Source organism: Heterocephalus glaber, unplaced genomic scaffold (genome assembly GCF_053883595.1).
Source record: "Heterocephalus glaber isolate CG9 unplaced genomic scaffold, H.glaber_assembly_v1.0 deba00000347, whole genome shotgun sequence".
Taxonomy (NCBI): domain Eukaryota; kingdom Metazoa; phylum Chordata; class Mammalia; order Rodentia; family Bathyergidae; genus Heterocephalus; species Heterocephalus glaber.
This window is the reverse complement of record NW_028258143.1, coordinates 51,180,523-51,187,954: the sequence shown is the minus strand read 5'-3', so window position 1 is coordinate 51,187,954 and position 7,432 is coordinate 51,180,523. Positions and strand designations below refer to the sequence as shown.

The following is a 7,432-nucleotide window of genomic DNA, read 5'->3' as shown; positions in this document are numbered from 1 at the left end:
TTAAAGCCATCCTATGAGTTCTCTTGTTAAAAAATATTTTTTTCTGCTGGGCATAGTACTACATGCCTGAGGTCCCATCACTCTGGAGGCTGAGGCAGGAGGATCGCAGCAAATTTGAGGCCAACCTGGGCTGCACAGTGAATTCAAGGTCAACCTCAACTGGTATGTACAGTACATAGTATGTACAGTACATATTTTCCTTTCATGTGGGCACAATGGCCTTGGCTTGGCTGCCAAGCCCTGAAGAGCCTAGCAGGCTAGTGGTGGGCAAGGGAGCTGCCAGTTCCTTCATGATGAGAGATTTGGGGGTCTTCTCTCTCCTGTGTAGTTGATAGTCTGGGTGGTAAACAGATGGCTGACAGTGTAAAAGCTCCTTCCAGGATCTTGGCAGGCGAATCAAAGACTCCATCTCGGGTATTTGTACCATCTCAAAGCTAGGTGCTCCAATCCAGAGAAAGGGAGAGAGGCAGTGTGGAAAAAGCGCGAGTAGTGTCACAGTTCAGAAGAGGCCCAGAGTATAGAGCAGAAGCAAGAGAGTGAGCCACATATTGTTAGAATTTTTCGGTGCTGTGCTTGGAATGGCAGAGCATTCTGGTTCAGTCTCCTCTTGTGTTATTGAGTGTTTCTTTCCGTGCTTCAGTCAGTAACAGGCTTGAATTACTGGAGGTTCATCACTGCATGGAAATACTTGGTCATGGCTGGAATTCTTCCTCATGCCAATTTTCAGTGCTCTTTGGGAGCTCCCCCAGTTTGTGTTTAGCAAAGTTGTAAATGCCATTAGGTTTCAAGGAATGTTTGTGAGTCTCTTTCCCATCCATCTTGTTGGTCAGCTGGTTAGGGTACTGCATAAGTCCCTTTTCTATTCACTGTACTGTTCCAAATTATGTTGGTTCAATAAAGGAATTGAAATGCACCAGAGGTCATTAAGCATAGCATCTTCCTTGGATTTAGTCTGCCCTTTGCTTTCCTCATGCAATGCAGTTCTTATATATTATCAGTGCTGACTCTTACCCTTGACTCATAGTCGGCTCCCATGAAGCAAAGACCCCTGAAAAAGGATACCTTTTTTCAGTTCTCTTCCCTGGCCAGGGAAGGCGGGATCCATTCTGCCAAGGGTTCTCTGCGTATTCCCTTCTCTTTGAAGTACTCGAATTTTTGTCTCTGATGCACTTAAGGATCTTCCTGACACCAGTGTGTGGTTCTTTAACACCATCATGAGTCTGAATGGACCACAGGTTTTTCTGTAGCTATTTTCTAGCGTTTGCCAACCCCTGTGCCTGGACTGATTTAACACTTTGCTTTGTTCCTCTGCTATTTATCCTCCTGCCTGTCCTTTCTTCTTTCCAGCACCCTTGGATGGGTGGATTTTGTAATTCTAGATGTTGTATTTTGTGGATTTGTTGTTTTTCTGTGAAGCACATACAGTGGATGTGGGAGATAAAGGAGTATCTCATCTGCTCCTGGTCACTCCCTGAACAGCCATCAGTGTCTTGTTTCTTGTAACTCAGATGAGGTTTTTGTTTCTCTTGCTCTACTGGAAAAAGAAAAAGAAAAAAGAGCTTGAAGAGATGAGACAGAAGGAAAGACCTCGCAGCCAGATCAGATAGGTTTTGAAGAATAATTTTCTTTTTTCTCCTTGAAGAGGAAAAGCTTTCTGCCCTGGTGTATTTAACATTCCCCAAACACGGGGAGGTAACAATCCTGGACAACTGCTACTGTAGCAGAGAATGCTCAGACAACCTGAACTTTTCAACAATGAAGGGTAAAAATTTACTGTTGGCCACTTTTGTGTCTCACTGGTATTTTAAAGAAATATAACAGCACCATGTGATAGTGAACCTTTTGAGTCTGATCTATTTCATTTAACATAGACACCAGATCCATTCATTTTCCTATGAATGACTCAAATTTATCCTTTTTTATGGCCAAGTATTACTCGATTGTGTATCTAAACCACATTTTCTTTATCCATTCATCTGCTGATGAACATATCGGCTGCTTCCACAATTTAACTACTGTGAATTGTGCTGCTATCAACATGGATATGTATGTATCATTGTAATATGACTGAAAGATACTCAGCAAAGCTACTGCTGGATCAAATGGAATTTCTAGTTTTAATTGTTTGATGAATCTCCATACTGATTTTCATAGTGGCTTCACTAGTTTACATTCCCACCAGCAATGCAGAAAAATTCTTTTTCCCCCACATCTTTGCTAGAATGTGTTGTTTTTTGAGTCCTTGATGACAGCCATTTTGACTGGAGTAAGATGAAATCTCAATGCTGTTTTGATTTACATTTCCCTAATGGCCGAAGATGCTGAGCATTTTCATGTTTATTGGACATTTGTACTTCTTCTGACAAGTGTCTATTCATTTCATTTGTCCAGTTTTTGATTGGGTCTTTTGTTTCTTGGGGTCTAATTTTAAAAGATCTTTATATATTCTATATATTACTTCCCTATCAAGAGTACCTGGTAAAGTTTTTTCCCATTCTGAAGATTATCTCTTCACCCTCCACAGGGCGTAGAAGCCTTTTATTTTGATATAATCCTGCTTGTTGATTCTTGGAATTACTTCTTGTGTAATTAGGGTTCTTTTCAGGAAGTTCTTCCCTATGTCTTCAAGTGTTTTACCTATTTTATCTTCCAGCAGATTCAGTGCTTCTGCTTTTATATCTAGGTGTTTGATCTATTTTTATTTGATTTTGGTAGTTTGAGAGATATGAATCTACATTTATTCTTGCACATGGATAACCAGTTTCCCCAGCACCATTTGTTACAGAGGTTATTTTTCTCCAGTTTTTATTTTTAGTCCCCTTGTCAAAGATCAGATGGCTAAAGGTGCATGGGGGTTGTTTCTGTTCTATTCTATTCCATTGGTCTACATGTCTATTTTCTGTGCCAGCACCATGCTGTTTTTATTATTGTAGCACTGAAGTATAACTTGAAATACAGTATTATAATGCCTCCTACTTTGCACTTTTTGCTCAGGATTGCTTTGGCTACTCAGGGTCTCTCCTGGTTTTAGTTTCAATTGACACACAATAATCGTACATATTTTTGGGGTAAAACATCACATTTCAGTAAGTGCGTATGATGGGTAATCAGGGGTAATTGTCATACCCATCATCTTAAACATTCATCCTTTGTGCTTTGTACATTCAAAATTTTATTAGCTATTTTGAAATACACAATAAATTGTTGTCAGCCATACTTATCTTACTGTGTCAATCAGTTCTTAATTTCTAATACTGTTTTACTTCTACAACATTCATTTTATTTTGATAATATAGATTTCATTTTCATATTGAAATTTTCCATGTTTTCATCTATCTTTTTCTCTAATTTAACAAAATTAAAATAGTTATTTTAAAGTCTTTGCTATTTCTAATATCTGGATAACCTATGGGTCTACTTGTATTGGTATTTTCCTTGGTCATTGGCCATGTTCTCTTGCTTCTTTACATGTTTAATAATATTTGATTACATGACAGATATATTATGTGAAAGAAGGCTCCAAATAACACCTCACATTAATGATGGTTCTCCTTTTCCTCAGGCAGATACACCAAAAGACAGATTGGGGCCAGGGATTTAGTTCAGTGGTTCTGCCACCTGCCCCCGCAAGCACAAGGACCTGAATTTGATCCCCAGTACAAAAAAAAAAAAAAAAAAAGACAGATTAGCCCAATTCAATCATTAACTCAGGTGGGTCAAAGCTTTTGAGAGTTTGTAAATTATCTTTCTTCAGCCCTGAAAACCTGAAGTTCCTTTAGTTTTGAGCTTAGTTTTTTAAGTGCCATTGTTACAGTATGAATTGTGTTACTCCAAAATTCACATTTGATCCTAACCCCCAAGTACTTCAGAATGTGATTTTATGTGGGTTCATGAGGCCAGGCCATAATCCAACATGATTTGTGTCCTTAAAAGAAGAGATTAGAATTAGGCATGCCTGTAATCCCAGCACTTGGGAGGCTGAAGCAGGAGGACTGCTGTGAATTTGAGGCCACCTTGGGCTCCACAGTGAGTTCAAGGCCAGCCTGAACTACATAGCAAGACCCTGACTCAAAAAGAAAAAAACAAGGTCCAGAGATAGAGCTCAGTAGTGCCGCTGCCTGCCTCGCAAGCACAAGGTCCTGAGTTCGATCTCCGGTACCAAAAAAAAAAGAAAAGAAAAGAAAAAAAGAAGCAATCAGGGCATGGTCACAAAAAGAAGGAGGACCATATGAAGCACACAGAGATGACCTTGATCTACAAGGCAAGAAAGAGGCCTCAGAAAAACTAAATCAACTCATACCTTGATCTTGGATTTCTAGCTTCCAGAATTATGAGAATATAAATTCCTGTCTTCTAAGCTACCCAGTATGTAGTAATTTTTCATGGCAACCCTAGGAAACACCTATATATAGACACCAGAAGGACAAACTAATTGTGAATTTGTGAAAGACTCCTTTCCCTTAGTAAGATTTTTTTCCCTAAGCTCCAAAAGACAAGAGAGATTTCAATTTACCTTTCTGAGTCATTTCACCTCAAAAAACCCCTAAAAATGGAGAAAACTAGTATGCTTTTAGGTTCTCCCAGTTTCTTATAGGTTTCAGCAGCCCTGTGTAACTGTTAAAAATCCTGCTGGCATCTCTTTCTTCTAGTACTCTTTCTGCCTATGTCAATCCCACAGGAAAAGAAAACAAGAAAAATTAGCTCACCTAGGATGCATTCTTACTGCTCTCAAATTTCAGTTCACCTATTCCTCCTTGTTCCTCAATTCTCTAATATTTTTACAAATATAATTTTGCAATTATCCATTTTATTTTCTACTTGTTACAGCAAAAACATTTAACTACTGCAAATTAACATATCCTGTTGGAAGTAAGTCTTTACTAACAAGATAATAGGAAACAATCCAACAAAATATAAAAGGACAGATTATAATCAAGCTGGGGTTACTTCAAGAATATACAATTATTACATAAAAATCAACCAATGTAACTTACCACATTGGCAGAAGAAAAGAGAAAAATCATGGTTATCTCAGAAGTAGAAATAGATAAAATTCTACATAAAGTATAAAAAAATCTTAGTAAACTACAAAGGAAGCTTTAATTTGTTAAGAGTATTGTATCTATTTCAAAACACTATAGGAAATATTGTACTTTATGGTAAAATATTCAAATGTTTATTCTGAAATTAGAAACTGGAGTGCCAGACAATACAGTAAGACAAGAAAAATAAATCATAGAATTAAGAATAGATAAGCTAGGGCTGGGGATGTAGCTCAACAGCACAGTGCCTGCCTGGCAAATGCAAGGTCCCCAGTACCCCCCCCCCAAAAAAGAAAAGAATAAATAAGGTAATATAACTGATTTTTTTCCATTCAGAGTTGGGTATCAAATTATTTTAAAATAAAATTTTAAAAAGATTCTTTTTAAAGCATAATAGCATTAAAACATATCAAATACCTAGTAATAAATCTAAAAAAAATGATGCCACTGTACAGAAAATCTGAAGATATGCTTAGAGATATTGAATATCCACTAAATCAATAGAAGGATGTTAATGTATTAGAAGATTTAAAATAGTAGAAATGGTGCTCGCTTCAGCAGCACATATATTAAAATAGTAGAAATGTCATTTCTCCCTAAGCTTATCAATATAGTAGATTCAATCCAAATCAAACTTGCAGCGAATTAATTATTGTGGAATTGACAAGTGGACTCTAAAATGTATATGTCAAGGTTAAGAACAGTCATGAGACTACTGAGAAAGAAGAAAGTGGCAGGGGCTGGGGATTTAGCTTAGTGGTGCCCCCTTGTAAGCTCAGGGTCCCAAGTTCAATCCCCAGTACCAAAAAAAAAAAGTGGCAGGAACACCTTATTAGTATTAAGATGTGTTATAAATCCATACTAAATGAGACAGAATGATATTGGTAAAAATATTGACAAGCAGGGCAGCAGAACAGAATAGACTATGTAGGCACCTGTTTATGACAAAGGTGTTATGCAAATGTGGCACTCATGGTAGTAGATCAATTGAATTTTAATTAAGTGGGTGTGGGAGTTAGGCCCCATTTTACACATAAACAAAAATCAATTTCAGGTGGACTACAACTCTAAATGTAAGAGATAAGGATCAGACAAAGAGCCTAGAAACAGGCCCAAAAAGGGGATAAAAAGATTTATTATTCACTATTGAACTTTTTGAATTTAGTAACTGCAGTAGAACTGTAAGGTACCCAGCTACTGCAGATTTAAGTGAATTACTAGATCACAGTAATTCATATTGATCTCTGAAGGGCTCTAGATCCCTTTCTTAAAATACAAGACCCAACCTAGGGAAAGACACTGTCAGAAGCCATTTTAAACAAAGTTTCTTCTTTTGTGATGAGGATCATGAGACTAAGGAGCTCCAGGGGACTGGGCTTCCCAGGTTTCTGGTTCTCAGTCACTCCTAGATATAGTTCTGCTCCAAGTGGGGCCTTTCCAGCTGTCTCAACACCATGGCTATCTGCTGCATTAGGGATGTTGCCCTACTCTGCAGAGTGAGTGTCTCATAGTTCCTTCATGTGTCTGGGAAGTTCTGTTAAAAAAGAACTTTGTGCCAACTCCTTTCCTCCTGATAAATCTATGGATTCTCCTTGAATCACCAACATATTTTTAGAAACTTCAAAGATGAGTATGTGCCATAGGTAATAAAAACACAATAATTGTAATGCTACACCCCAAATGACATTACTAGAATGACTGTCAGAGACTGTGTGCTTATGAATCCACATGAATATAGGATTTCTGCCTCAACAGAATTTTAGATTCATATCAGACTACACAAAAATAGTATTGTTCTATCAATCTTTATGTAATCATAGCATTCAGTGACATGGAAATTTTACTTTCTAGTTGTACCTCTTTGCCTAATATACAGGCATCAGTAGTTACTAAAATTCATTTACTTTATTCTTATGTCATTAAAAGCATAATTAACAGTGCTCGCTTCGGCAGCACATATACCAAAAGCATAATTAACAATGCTGTTCTTTGCACATAGAGTACCTAATGATTCAGTGATCAAACTCATGAAATAGCCACAAGGTTATTATGTCTAAATATGTCTTGACAGTTATTACTCTCTGATGACTCAAAGCATTCTTAGATACTTCCAGCTAATCTAGTAAGTTCAAAATGGATAACAGGTATTTATCACAGCACTTTGCTATAATTCTAAGATAGGTTCTAAAACAGAAAAAGTTAATAATTTCTCAGAAACTCATACAAGTTTACAACAATCACTTGTGCAATTATCTATTAGTGTCAACTTTTATAAAATAATAGATATTATTTCACAGGATTATGGAAAGTGTATTCACTCATTATAGGAACATGTAGAAATAATACTGACCTGAACTTTGGGGAAATGAACTTAAGAATTAGGGAACAGG

General features: G+C 37.1%; 1 pseudogene; it reads left to right on the top strand.

The window, feature by feature from the left end:
* The first annotated feature begins 351 nt into the window (after positions 1-351).
* On the top strand, positions 352-1,275 carry LOC110344456 (etoposide-induced protein 2.4 pseudogene; annotated as a pseudogene).
* The last annotated feature ends 6,157 nt before the right edge of the window (positions 1,276-7,432 follow it).